The following is a 14,360-nucleotide window of genomic DNA, read 5'->3' on the forward strand; positions in this document are numbered from 1 at the left end:
GTAAAGTCACTGGTGACTAAAGTCCACAAATGTCCTTGTATTACAATTAGTCCAGTGCTTGCTAGACCAAACAACTGGGCAAAACTACCTGGTTGAGTTGACACATTACCCTAACCATCACAGCACCAAAAAAAGTAGGTATAAATCTAGCAGAATATCTATATGAGGAAAATGATAAAACTCTGATAAAATTAATGGAGAGATATTCATATTCATGGATAGGAAAACTCAACAAAATATCAGTTCTTCCAAACTTGAACTATAGATTCAACACAGTTTCACTGATTCCAGCAAGATATTGTGTAGTTATCACCAAACTACTTCTAAAGTTTATGTGGAAAGGGGAAACATCCAGAATATCCAACATAATACTGAAGAATAACAAAATCAGAAGACTAGCACTTTCAACTTCAAGACTTACTGTAAAGTTATAATGATCAAGGCAGTGTCGTATTTGTGAAAGCTTTTAGATCAATGGAATGGAATAGAAAGTGCAGAAATAAGATCCACACAGATATAGCCTACTGATCTTTGACAAAAGAGTAAGGCAATTGATTATAGAAAAGATAGTCGTTTCAACAAATAGTGCTGGAAAAATTGGATACCCATATGCAATAAATTAATCTAGGCAGAGCCCTTACACCATACATAAAAATTAACTCAAAATGGATGATAGACCTAATGTTAAATATAAAACTGTAAAACTTCTAGAAGATAGCAAGAGAAAATCTAAGTGAGCTTGGGTTTGTCTATACATTTTTATATAATATGCCAAAACCATGATCTCTGAAATTAAAAATTGGTAAGTTGGAATTTCTTTAAAGCAAAAGCGGTTATTCTGCAAAATCACTGTTAAAAGAATGCAAAGATAAGCCTCAGGCTTGGAGAAAATATTTGCAAAACACATATCTGATAAAGGACTTGTATCCAAAATTTACAGAGAACTCTTAAAGCTTAACAATAAGAAAACAAATAGCCTAATTTTTTTTTAAAAAAGGGCAGAAGATATGAATAGTCACCTCACTGAAGATGATATTCAATTGGCAAGTAAGTATATGAAATGATGCTCAATATCGTATGCTCTTAGGGAACTAAAAGTTAAAAAGCAATGAGATACCACTATACATTTATGAGAATGGCAAAAATCCAAAAAACTGATCATACCAAATGCTACTGAGGATGTGGAGCAATAGGAACTCTCATTCATTGCTGTTAGGAATGCAAAATGGTACAGCAACTGTGGAAGACTGGCAGTTTCTTACAAAACTAAATATAGCTTTACCATATGATTCACCAATCACACTCCTAGGTATTTACCCAAATGAATTGAAAAACATATGCCCACACAAAAACCTGCATACAAATGTTTTGGCAGCTTTTTTCATATATGTCTTAAACTGAAGCAACTGATATGTTCTTCAATCAGTGGCTCAAACTGTGGTACATGCATACAATGAAATATTACTTAGCAATAAAAGAAATGAGTTGTCAAGTCACAAAATGATATGGAGAAATTGAAATGCATATTGCTAAGCGAAAGAGAACAGTCTGAAAAAAACTCCGTATTGTATGATTACAAGTATTTGACATTCTGGAAAAGACAAAACTATAGAGACAATCAAAAGATCAGTGATTGCTCCATTGGTGGGAAATGAACTGTGATTACCAGGTCAAATATGAGAATGTTCTCTCATGTACTATAATGAATATATACTATTAATGCAGGGTATTAATAATCAGGTGGGTTGGGGGAAAATACACCAAATGTAAGGTAGGGGCTATGGCTAGTAGTAATAATTTGACAATGCTATTTCATAGTTTGTAGCAAATGTGTCACAATAATGCAAGATGTGTGGTGTGGTGTGGTGTTTTTATGGTAGCCCTGTATAATGATATGCATGTTTGTTTTGTAAGGTCACAGCTTTTGCTATACACTTATTATTTGTGTAAGTTCATGTACAAATTATATATTTCAACAAAATTTTATTTTAAAAAAAGTAAATGGGGGGCAGCAGAGTTCTTGCTTCCCACAGGGGAGGTCCCAGGTTCAGTTCCCTGCACCTCCTAAAGAAAAACAAAAACAAATAAGCAAAAACAAATGGAAAAACCTACTCAGGGGAGTTGATATGGCTCAGTGGTTGAATGCCAGCTTCCCACATACAAGATCCTGGGTTCTCAAAAGGAAAGGAGGGGGGGCATGGTCAAAAGGGAGAGATTGACAAAATGGATATAAAAACATGGCCCAACTATATGCTGTCTGCAAGAAAGTCACCTTAAATTCAACGATACAAGTAAGTGGAAAGTGACAGGATGGGAAAACATACCATGCAATTAGTAACTGAAAGAAAGCTGGGGTAGCTATACTGATATCAAGTAAAATAGACTATAAGTCAAAAATTTTTATGAGGGACACATTTGGTTATTATATGCTGATAAAAGGCTCAATTAAACAGTGAGATGTAACAATTATAATTATACTGGGACCTAAGAGCAGAGCCCCAAAATGTATGAAGCAAATATGGATAGATCTGAAGGGAGAAGGTAACAGTTCTACATTACTAGTAGAAACTTTAACACACCACTTTCAGTAATTGTCCAAATTTCAATGTTGTCATAATTAATTGCAAATTTTCTGTCATTATGGTGTAGATAGATAGAGGACACTGCTACTAAGTGCTTCAATGGAAACTGAGATTTTGGAAAGAGATTTGTGAAGCAATTATATGGAGAGGTATAATGAATGACAAAGAGAGTAGTTGTTTCAGTGGAAACCTATTTCCAGTGTATGGATAACTAGGCCACAGACCAGACCAGAAATTGATGAGCTTAGCCTGTGCAACAGCTTAGCCTGATATTCTTTGCCACCTGCATATATGATATGCAGTACCAATTACTTTTCTACTTATAAATTGGCATTTTTTTCTTTTAATGTAAGCAGGCAGAAGGTAGTTGTCATATTTTCTTATGCCAGGTAGAGTTAAATATATTGTTCCCCATCTGAAAGTGGTGTGCATACCATGAATTTTATTTTCAATTAAAAATCATATTATATTAGATTAATTCATGAATACAAACAAAACCAAAACCTAAATATGAATATTAAAATCTAGAATATGTTGTTCAATGTACACATATTTGTGACTTTTCCAGTTTTCCTGCACATATTGAATTGTAGCTTAATTATATTGTAACGAGAAGATACATTATATGATTTCAATATTTTAAAATATAGTGACATTTGTTTTGTGACCTAACATATGGTCTATTCTGGAGAATAAACAATGCTCACTAGAGAAGAATGTGAATTCTGCTGCTTTGGGTAAAGTGTTTTATATATATTTATGTTATATTTGGTTTATAGTGTCATTCGTCTCCTGCTTTCTTATTGATCATCTGTCCACATGATCTACCCATTATTGAAAACGATGTCTTGAAATTACCTACTATTAAGATAGAAGCATCTGTTTCTCCCTTGTAATCTCTCTATAGTTTGCTTCATATATTTTGGCCTTTGCATTTAGGTCCACATATTTTCTTAATTGTTATGTCTTCTTGTTGAATTGACTCTGTTTTCATTATATAGTAACCTTCTTTGCCCTTCATAGCAGTTTTTGACTTAAGGTCTATTTTATCTGATAGGAGTATAACTAACCCATCTTTCTTTATTTTAGTATTTGCATGTGTGACTTTTTGACGTTCTTTTATGAATTCCTGAAATAAAAAGATTGTGTTCTGAAACTAATCTATTCCTGTGTGTATGGCACACCTTGATTGCATTAGATATACTTTAGATCACTCGATTATATTTCTTTTGATTGGACTACATCAGTGAGGTGTAAGCCAGCTTAGGTTTGTGCCCTCTTGCTGGGTCTGATATAAAAAGAGAGACAGAGAGAGAGAGATACAGGAAAACAGAGTTCTGTCATTTTTGACCCTGCAATGTGAAAGAAGGAATTGAGGATTACTAGAAGCCAAAGCTTAAGTAAGAAGCCCCAAGAGGCTGGGGTCATGGAATAGTTCAAGACTGAAGAGATGAGCCATATACTTGATATGTTTGAAGGTTCACAGCTGAAATCAAGAAGAAGGTGGAGCACCTGAGATAGAGAGGAGGCCCAGAAGGAAACAAACCATGGGACTGACTTCCTGCAGCTGAGCTCTGGGAGACAGTGAGCCTGAAGGGGAAAGCAGGGACCTCAGCAGAGATTGGTGGCCATCTAGCTTCACCACATTGCCAGACACCAGGATCAACAGTAGCCAATTTTGGTGAGAAAGCATCTCTGATTGTGCCTTGATTTGGACATTTCATGGCCTTGGATCTGTAAGCTTTTACCCAAAATAAATCGCCTTTATAAAACCCAACCCAGTTCTGAGACTTTACAGGGCTGTGGCAAACTAAGACAGCATGATACATTTTTTTTTCCCATGCTTTAATTTTCAAACTACGTGTTTCTTTGAATTTAAGGTTATTCTCTTCTACACAGCATATAGTTGGGTCATGCTTTTTTAAAAATCCATTCTGCCAATCTCTGCCTTTTGACTGGAAAGTTTAATACATTTACTTTTAAAGTAACTACTGATAATTCAGGACTTTCTTCTGCCATGTTGCTATTTGGTCTGTGAAAATCTTACACCTGTTTTTGTCCCTCAGTTCTTTCTTTTTTTTTTCATTCTGTACCTTTTATTTTTTGCTCTTAACACTGTCCCTCCTATACCATTTTATATCAGAATATATAAAGTTGTGTCATCCTTTTTAATGCCACTGAATTGCACACTTAAAAGTGGTTAAGATGAGAAATTTTGAGTTGTATATATGGTACTACAATTTAAAAAGTAAAAAAGAAAAAAGATTAAGGTGAAATACAGTTGTATCTCCCACCCCAGTTTTCCACTTCTCTTCCCAAGAAATAACTAATGTTACCAGTTTTTGAGCATCTTTAGAGAGAAATTTTAGGTATAAACAGATCTCTGAATTTGTGTCCTTTCCCTCAAATAAACAGTAGCACAATCTATATATAGAAGATATGTCTTCAGGAGACTTACTCTCTAAATATTTCCTGAGTTGGCATACTTTCTCTCCATCCTTACTGCAATTAATCTATCTCCTGTTGAAGCATACAAGTCTCTTACTTTGTAGAATGTCACTCAATTTTGCTTGTCTGCTGTTCCTTATGATTAAGTAAAATTTATGCACTTTTGTGGTTTTTGTTATTTATTTAAGAATATGCACTTGTCAGTAATACCACAGAAAGCATATTATGTCCTTCTTAAATGCTTCACGTCAGAGGGTACCTCATGTCAGTCTGTGTAATTGTAGATGAAGTGAATTTTGAGCACTTGGTTAAGGTGGAGTGTGCCAAGTTTCTCCGTTGAAAACATCCCTGGCCTTCCTGTTGGAAGGACACTTAAATTACAACACTGTTCTTAAAATGGTATCACAAAGTATAAGAACATCTTGTACCATTAAAAAAAAAAGAAACCAAACAAGAAAGCCCTATGGGGTTACAATATCAATTTTAAAATCTTTTCCCAGAAAACAATAACCAAAGAGGCGTATTTACCCCCAAACGCTTCTCTGCTAAGATGCTTATCCTACTCGAGGATTATATTCCAACTCCTCTTTCAGTTACTCATCATGGCCTTCGAATGCGTCAGTATGTGAGATTTCAGGTATTTGACTGAACAAGCCTCCTGTTACATCCTTCCAAGGGGCACCGAACAGTTTTTCCCCGGTGTGGATCCTCACGTGCGTGCGCAGGTTGAAATCCAAGGAGAAGCGCTTCCCACACCCTTCAAAAGTGCACTGGAAGGGCAGCTCCCCGGTGTGGACCAGAAAATGCCTCTTGAGCTTGGAGCCCTCCCAGTACTCGCGCCTGCACTCCGCGCACTCTTGGTCTCGGGGCTGTGGACCAGGAAGTGCTTCCTCAGGGCAGCTCTATCCCTCAGCTTCTTGGTGCAGCCGCTGTGAGGACAAAGGAGGATTTCTGCAGCATCTTCCTCTTTAGCTTGCCTTGGCTTCTTTCTGGCAAATTTCTCCAGCTGTTTGGGATCCGACAAGTCAATTCCAGGGATCCCTCCGGGAGGCAGTTTCTTGCCCATCATGTACTCCGAATACTCGAGAGAAGCCTCTGCAGCGATCTGCTGGGGGAGCTCTGGCTTAACCTTCTTTTCCATGTATTTTAAGGAACACTGAAGCGAGTCATCCTCACAAACCTGTCCAGAAAACTCTTGGTCAGGCGCCTTCTGGCATTCCAGGGACTCCAGAAGAAACGGGTTCTCCTCTATTCCCGGCTGGTAGAACTCGCCTCTGATGATGCACTCTAAGTAACAGTCAGGGAAGGCGTCCTTGCCCCCCACCAGAAGGGCCTGGGGGGCACCTGTTCTCCATCGCCGGGCGTGTCGGGGGCTCCACCTCCGCCCGCGGGGCCGGGCCTGGCCCGGGCTGGCCGAGGCCCTGTCCCCGCAGAGTTGGCGGGCGGCCGCCTCTTCACCTGCTGGCTCATGCTGGCCTGCCTGTCCCCTCGAAGGTGAGCACCGGGACCGGCCAATCGCTTCCAGGGAAGTTGTCGTCAGTGAGCACCTGATTTTCAAAGTGACCTGCTGCACTGGACGCTCCCGGCGGGCAGGGCCTCTGCCTCCCGTTGAGCACGTGTGTCTAAAGCCGTGAAGGGAGAAGGCACCGGCCGCTGGGGACCCAGCTCCACCTTGCTACCTGGGAGCCCAGCCCACGCTCCCCAGGGATGCGATCCTTAGAAAACCTGAACAGGTGCGTTCCTGGAGGCCGGAATTGCTGGACGCGTTTTCCCCTGGGCTAACTGGTGTCTTCCCGTGGTTTCTCGAGAAATTGCCCAGTCAAGTTCTCAGGTCAGGTTTGCACCCGATTTTCTTAAAATTTGGGGGGTTTTAGAAGCATTAATGTTCAAGCTTTCATCAAGAAAGGTGAAGTAAAAGACTTGGGCGAGCAGAGTCCTGAGCACAGCCCCTTCCCAGGCCTGGAAGGGGACGGCAAGGCCAGCCCAGCACCCCCTCGATTCTTTCATTAATGGCTGCTTTCATAATTATTTGATTTTTTGTAATGTACCATTTTTATTCACTTCTCATTTCTTCCTGTGTATACTTTTCAGATATTCTCTTTGTATTTACCATAAGGTTCTAATTTAACACTCTAAATCTATCACAGCCATATTTGATTTGATACCTACTTAATTTCAATAGCATACAATACACTGATTTTATACCTCTCCATCCCCCTACCTCTTGTCATACTCATTACAAATTATATCTTTATACATTGCATGTCCAAAACCACAGATTTATAACTTTTTGTCCCCCTCCATTTTAGAACCTGTAAGAAGTAAAAACGGGAGTTAAATACTGAAAAAAATGCAATACAATAGTACTGACATTTATAATTACCTATATGGTTACCTTCACCAGAGGTCATTATTTCTTTTTGCTGCTTCAATCCACTGTCCAGTGTCTTTTCCTTTCAGTTGAAGAACTCCCTTTAGAATTGCTTTATGGAAGGTCTAGTGTTATGATCCCCCTTCACTTTCATTTATCTAGGGGATGTCTTAATCTCTTCCTTGTTTGTGAAAGACTGTCTTACTGGATATAAAATTCTTGGTTGGCTTTTTTCCCCCCTTTCAGTTCTTTGAATATTTCTTCCCACTACTTTCTTGCCTTCTTGGCTTCTAATGAGATATTGGCACTTCATCTTATGGGGACTCCCTTATTTCTCTTGCTTTCTCTTGCAGCTCTCAGAATTCTCTTCTTGTCCTTGGCATTTGCCAGCTTCACTATTATGTGCCTAGGTATGGTTCTATTTTGAGTTTATCCTATTTGTGGTGTCTTTGGGTTCTTGAATGTGCATATTCATTTATTTCATTAAGTTGGGAGAATTTTATGCCATTATATCTTTGAATATTCCTTCTCCCCCTTTGTCTCTCTCCTTTCTTTCTGGGAATTGCATCATGCATATATGGATATGCTTGATGATATTCCACAGGACTCTTAGACTCTGTTTGGTTTTTAAATCCTTTTTTCTTTCTACTTAGCCTGAATCATTTCAATTGTGTTGTCTCCAATTCAGGGACTCGTTCTATTCTGCCAGCACCAATCTGCTGTTGGAAACCTTCTGGAAATTTTTCATGTCAGTTTTTTATAGTCTTCTACTCCATTGTTTCTATTTTGTTCCTTTTAAAAATTTCTATCTATTAAGATTCTCCTAGTGTTCATTAATTATTTTCTTTATGCTTTCTTTTATCTCCTTGAATATATTAAGAGTAGTTTTTAAAATCTTGTCTGATATGTCCAAAATCTGGTTTCCTTCACTGATGGTTTCTGGATTTTTATCTTGTTCCTGAGGATGGGACATCATATCCTATTTCATTCTCTTATAATCTTTTGCTGTACACTGTATATTTTTCTATTTTAAAGTGTTAACACTGGAATTTAGTCCCTTAGTAGTCTGTTCTTTACTTTTGAAAGCAGTCTCTGATATGACAAAAATTCCCTCCTGAGGCAGGAACTAACAAAAACAAGCAAAAGCAAAAAACAAAAACAAAAAACCTTTCACAGTCTTTGCAAAATGGTTCTGCATTGGCTGGTCCTATCTTTCAGAGTTTAGCTCTTCTAGCAAGAAGATCAACCCAAAGCAAATGTGAAGTACAGGGTCCTCTATCTTTTCTGAGTCTGCATCTTGCCCTGGACTTGTTCTTGCTTGTGACCTTGGGAAGTTCCCCCATTTACAGGAAGTTAGATGTACCCTCTACTCCCTATGAAATAGACTAAAGCTCCTTGTAGTTTATTTATTTTATGACATAAGACTTGTAATCCTTTCCCATAAACCCCAATCACTCAATTATTTCTTACACTGTTTTAGCTGTCCACAAACTGCTTCTGCCAGGAGGAAAAGTTCATTGAGGGTGGGCCTGTGATATATTTCTTCACCCATGCTTTAAGGCTGCCACTCAATAGATTGGCACTGTCATACAGGATTCTCATATAACACCTCACCAAAAACAATTTGCATTGCTCTGGGACATTTGTTACTATTGATGATAGCACATATTTATAATTGTACTACTAATTATGGCTTAACTAGTATTCAACATGTAATGTAGTTCCATGGATTCTTTTTCATTATTTTTATTGTAAAAATTGTGAGCTTCCAAAACAATCATGCATAATGTGAAAAATTCCCATACTTCATACCTCCATACATCACCCCTCTACCAAAACCTTACAGTTTTTAAATTTTTCTAAATTCTGTTACCATACATACAATCTAACATTACCAATTTTTTCATGTTCACATATATGTTCCAGTGCTGTTATTTGCGTTCACAATGTTGTGCTACCATGACCACCATTCACTGTGAAAACATTTCTATCATTCCAAAAATGACTTTCTCTTAAATAAGTGCAGCTAAGAAATTAAGTAGGTTTTAGAATAAAAGGACTTATAGAAACAATGGGAAATTTTCTGTACCAATCATCAAATTCTATCCTTTTTGAAGGTTACTTGGGAATTTGTCAGTTTTGTATTCCCTGGCCATTGATATTATCAAAAGCAGAGGAAAAATCTTCATTGCTTTTCTCTTTGCCATCTGCTTGAGACTTGGATAATTAGCCAATGCCATTTTCCCAATTTTCACCACTTGGAAGGGAAATTTCAAGATACTAATGACAAAGGAATTTCTATTGTTTCTCCAGGAATTCGATTGTGCATTTTCTACAAAACAATCATAGAAAAGCAGTAAATTATTTTATGTTAACATTATTCTGCAATAATTACTGAAGGATATTATTTTAATGTCATTTTAGGCATTAATAATTTAATTATTCAGAATGTTACCTCTTCATGTGAATAAAATTGGTACTTCCTCTATCTGAAAGTTGTATCTCAGATTTTCTCTTTCCATAGCATATTTTCTAAAAGCATTTCAACTTTTACACAGAAACCACACTCTAAAGTCATTCTGTGCTATTTGTTTCCATTGAGAGAAGATAAGTAAAAGGAATAATTGCTACTCATCTGTATCTTTTGAATCTTCCATTTTAATTTGGGAAGAAATTGAAGTTGCTTAAAAATTTGTCTCTTGACATAATACAGCAAAAGTTCTTCAACTTAATGCTTTATAGTTTACAAACATTGAAGGGAAGTGCTGGTAACTATTCAACTACCTGAATAAATTAAGACTAAACATACTTGAAGAAAAATGATTAGATAATATTCTTTTGAGATGATGTTCTGACACATTTACATTCAACAATGAGTCCATATCATTGAAATGAACTTTCAAAATAATGTTTAAAAAAGAAGAGCATTATCTTCTGCTCAAACATTTCTTCTCTGAGAGCATTTATATTGATCAAGGAAATCAAGTTGCTAGGTTTTTATTCCTTTCACATATTTTTGATCCTTATCTAGAATCAGGCTCAATTTTGCAAGTATTATTAGACAAAAAAAAGAAACCCAAACAAACAATATTAAGTCATTATTTTTACATTAGCAACTTTACATTAGCAAGTTTTCCCAAGGTGAGTTTTTATCATCGTAAGCCATTTTGTTTTGTGTTACTCCTTTTTTGTCTAATCACCTCTAAAATTATGAATACTACAAGAATAATACATGCTGAATAACAAAACAGCTTGAAATATTCATAGCTAAGAAAGCAACTGTTAAATGTTCATAAACAAAGTGTTTGGAGACTCCTTTATTAATTTTTAATTTATTTGCAGCCAATTCCTTATTACTTCCAAATTCCTGTAGGGGATTCTGTTAATTAGTCATGTGTAAAATATTCATTAAAACCAGCTTCCTATTTTCTTCTTTTATTGCAAATTTACATTTCTAATCTTATAACCAAAATAAATGTCATTGGGTAGAGAAACCATAATTATGTTGATCAGCCACTAAAAATAGAATCTGATACAACAAAAGATGTGGTAATGTAAACCACACTAATATCCAGGTACATTGGTAGACATTGGTATTTTTTCTTAAGATTTATTTTTTCATTTATTTCTCTCCCCTTCCTCACCCCTCAATTGTCTGCTCTCTGTGTCCATTTGCTGTGTGTTCTTCTGTGTTCGCTTCTATTCCTGTCAGTGACACGGGAATCTGTGTCTCTTTTTTGTTGTGTCATCTTGCTGCATCAGCTCTCCGTGTGTGCGGCACCACTCCTGGGCAGGCTGGACTTTCTTTCACATTTGGTGGCTCTCCTTACGGGGTGAACTTCTTGCGCGTGTCCCCCGACGTGGGGGACACCCCTGCATGGCACGGCACTCCTTGTGCGCATCAGTTCTACTCATGGACCAGCTCCACACGGGTCAAGGAGGTCCTGGGTTTGAACCACGGACCTCCCATGTGGTAGGCAGATGCTCTATCCATTAAGCCAAGTCTGCTTCCCTAGACCTTGATGTTGATATAGCAGATGTTTCTAAAAATAAATGAAAGCGTTCTGTGTTCTTCATTGTATATCTGTTTATACAGCCTACCAAGGGGGAAGGGACTCAACCCTGCACGCCCTAATGATGTGGTTGAATCAAAGCCCTAATCTTGATTTAATCAAGTAAAAGTAAAGCTTTTGAATTTAAATCAATCAATGGGTATTAGACCCAGATGAACAGACCAGTTTAAAAACATAATCAATATCTCTTTTTGGAATTCATAAATATATCAAACTGCCACAGGATTCAAAAGTTAAACATTAACATTAAATTTAAGTAATTGGGTTGCAAAATTTTTGTATGGCAGTAAACTTTACATTTTACTTTTCCAATAAATATTTTGGCGGTTATTCATTACTTTTAAAGCAGCATAAGAGTCTGACTTTTGCATTACAATTGTTTTGATTTCATACTATAAATAACAAAGTGGTGTAGGTAATGGAACATTTAAATAAACCTAATGCTATTAATATAGCCATTGACTTCTCCTCATGAGGATATGCAATAAAACACTATCTTCCATTTTAAAGTGTTGTGAGAAATAAATTTTTTGATTCTAGATATAGTATTGCAAGAGGGAAATTCCAGGTCCTGTTTAAGACACTTTTGCTTTTAGATAATATCTTAAAATTTTTTATTAAAACATTCTAGCTCCTCTGAATATACTGCACTTCATCTGAAACGCTATATCCAAATTTTAAGACTTAAGTTACATAATTAAAATATAAAAGATAAATATCACTCCCCTTTTGGAAAGATTACTAAAATAAAAGAATAATTATTGGGGAAAGTCACAGGAATTTTGTGAGACTGAAAGAAAATTATATTCATATACTCAAATAAATAAGACATATTCTTTTTATGGTAGGGAAGATAGGGGATAAATATATTACCAAATTAAAGTCAAAGTCAATGGCAATACATTTATTTATTTAGAAACAACTAGTACCATTAATTTAAGGTGCCTCAGAATTCTAAGTTAGTGCTCTAGCACTGAGCCATATTGGATTCAGCGATATAGTTAGCTAATTTTTAAGAGAAATACTCTGACTCAATAACAATTACTGATCAGGAAGTTTATGATTATACAGATCAAAATTATTTTTAAAATATTTTTTATTAAACTGAAAGATTAACAAGCCTAAATTATTGAATACATAATGGCAATATTGAAGCAGATCTCTAATTAATAGATACAGATATACATAAGACGAAACAGTTAATCATAGTAGCCTCTGTTCTATCATTAGAGACTAGTTGCCAGGCTGATTTCAAGGACTAGTCAATACAATTTAGGACTGATATTCTCCTAAAAATCTACCTAACCTGATTATTAACTAGCCTGCATTTATTTCTCCATTACAACCATAGAATATCAAGAAAGAAATCCCATGGTGACATATGTACATAAACTAATCTACAAGTCTATTATTTTCAATTTTAAAAGAAATTGATTTAACATGCCTTGCTAGTAAATGATCCATGCTTGCCCTGTGATAATTTGCCTTTTTTCCTAACATGTTTTTCTCACAAAACATTAGCTTTTCCTAAGACATTACATTTTTCTCAACTTCATTTTAACCATGAGGACACTAATCCTTAGTATTTTGCATCTCTCATTCTCCTTCAGTTTGTCCAAGAATTATCAAGTCATGCCTTTTTACAGTTCCAGGAGTTTTCAGTCTTGAATAATATATTTTGTTGGAGCAGGATTCCCCAACTTACTTAAAACCCTTTAGGACATCTTAGAGTTTCCTCAATGTCTTGTATTTATAATTCCCCTTCAACAGATATGTTCTGTGCTTTCCAGTTTGAAAATCATCTTCACATCTTAGATGGTAGGGTGGGAAGTGGACAAAGAAGAACATGAAGTTCAGTTATACACAGTGAACAGAGGGTGGGCAGAGCCTGAGGCCACTCCACATGCTTATTCTCTGAAGTTGAAAGCAAAATAGGAGCTGAATGAGTTTTGTTTTCTCTTCAGAAGTGGACTGTGAGAAAAACAAAAATGAAAACAAAACACTCAGTTCTGAGTCAGGAGAATTGGTTTTACTTTCTAGCTCAACCCTTACCCTTAGGCAAGTTTTTCAGCACAGTTTCTCATCTGAAAACAGGCAAAAAATTTCCCTGGTTTGTTTCACAACACTGCTGAGAAGTCCCAAAACAAATATAGGTATGAAATTGCTTTTAAATCATAATACACAAATAAACATGTTATTATAATTATATGTAAATTACACCATTTGTCCCCTGTTCTTGCTATGAATGTAAAAAATATTCAGCATCGTCCATCTTTCCCATTTCTCAAAGTGCTCTAAATCCTTAGGTAATTCCTGAGTTTCCAGACTCTATTCCAGAGAAAACATCATGAGTTGTTGTTTAACCAAACAACGCATTTTTCTTAACATATCTTTGGATAATGTTTAGCATTTTAATTATTTTCTTTTATTATTTGTTTATGTGTATGTGTTACAAGAGTATTTTGGCAAGATTTGTTCAGTTTAGAGCTGGGATGGTAGCTTTCTCAAAGAACTAGTTCCAACACTTTCTCAGAACTATGACAACAACCTTTTCCTGAAAATATCCTCAGCTGCATCTGAAGGAGAGTTTTAAAATGCAAGCTCTGGCACCTTTTCTTGTCACAAGAGAATTTCCCATTTAAGACACTCATATGCAGCATTTACTAACATACTGATAGATTTTATTTTATTTCATCTCTAAAAAAATTATTTTGTATTAGCACTTTTAAAATACTGAAATTTTAAATGAGTAGTATCTTTTAGTAAAGAACAACCAAGTTTTACAATATTGTAAATATGCTTTCTATCTCATATATTAATTGCTAATAAGAAGTGCCTTGGCAAATTACAAAAATACTATATATTGTTTTACTGCACACACTATGA

General features: G+C 36.1%; 1 pseudogene; it reads right to left on the reverse strand.

Moving 5' to 3' along the window:
• Positions 1–5,619: 5,619 nt before the first annotated feature.
• The window catches only part of LOC101414577 (zinc finger protein 42 homolog), a 28,423-nt pseudogene continuing 19,682 nt past the window's right edge, over positions 5,620–14,360 (reverse strand).

Source organism: Dasypus novemcinctus, chromosome 9 (genome assembly GCF_030445035.2).
Source record: "Dasypus novemcinctus isolate mDasNov1 chromosome 9, mDasNov1.1.hap2, whole genome shotgun sequence".
Taxonomy (NCBI): Eukaryota; Metazoa; Chordata; class Mammalia; order Cingulata; family Dasypodidae; genus Dasypus; species Dasypus novemcinctus.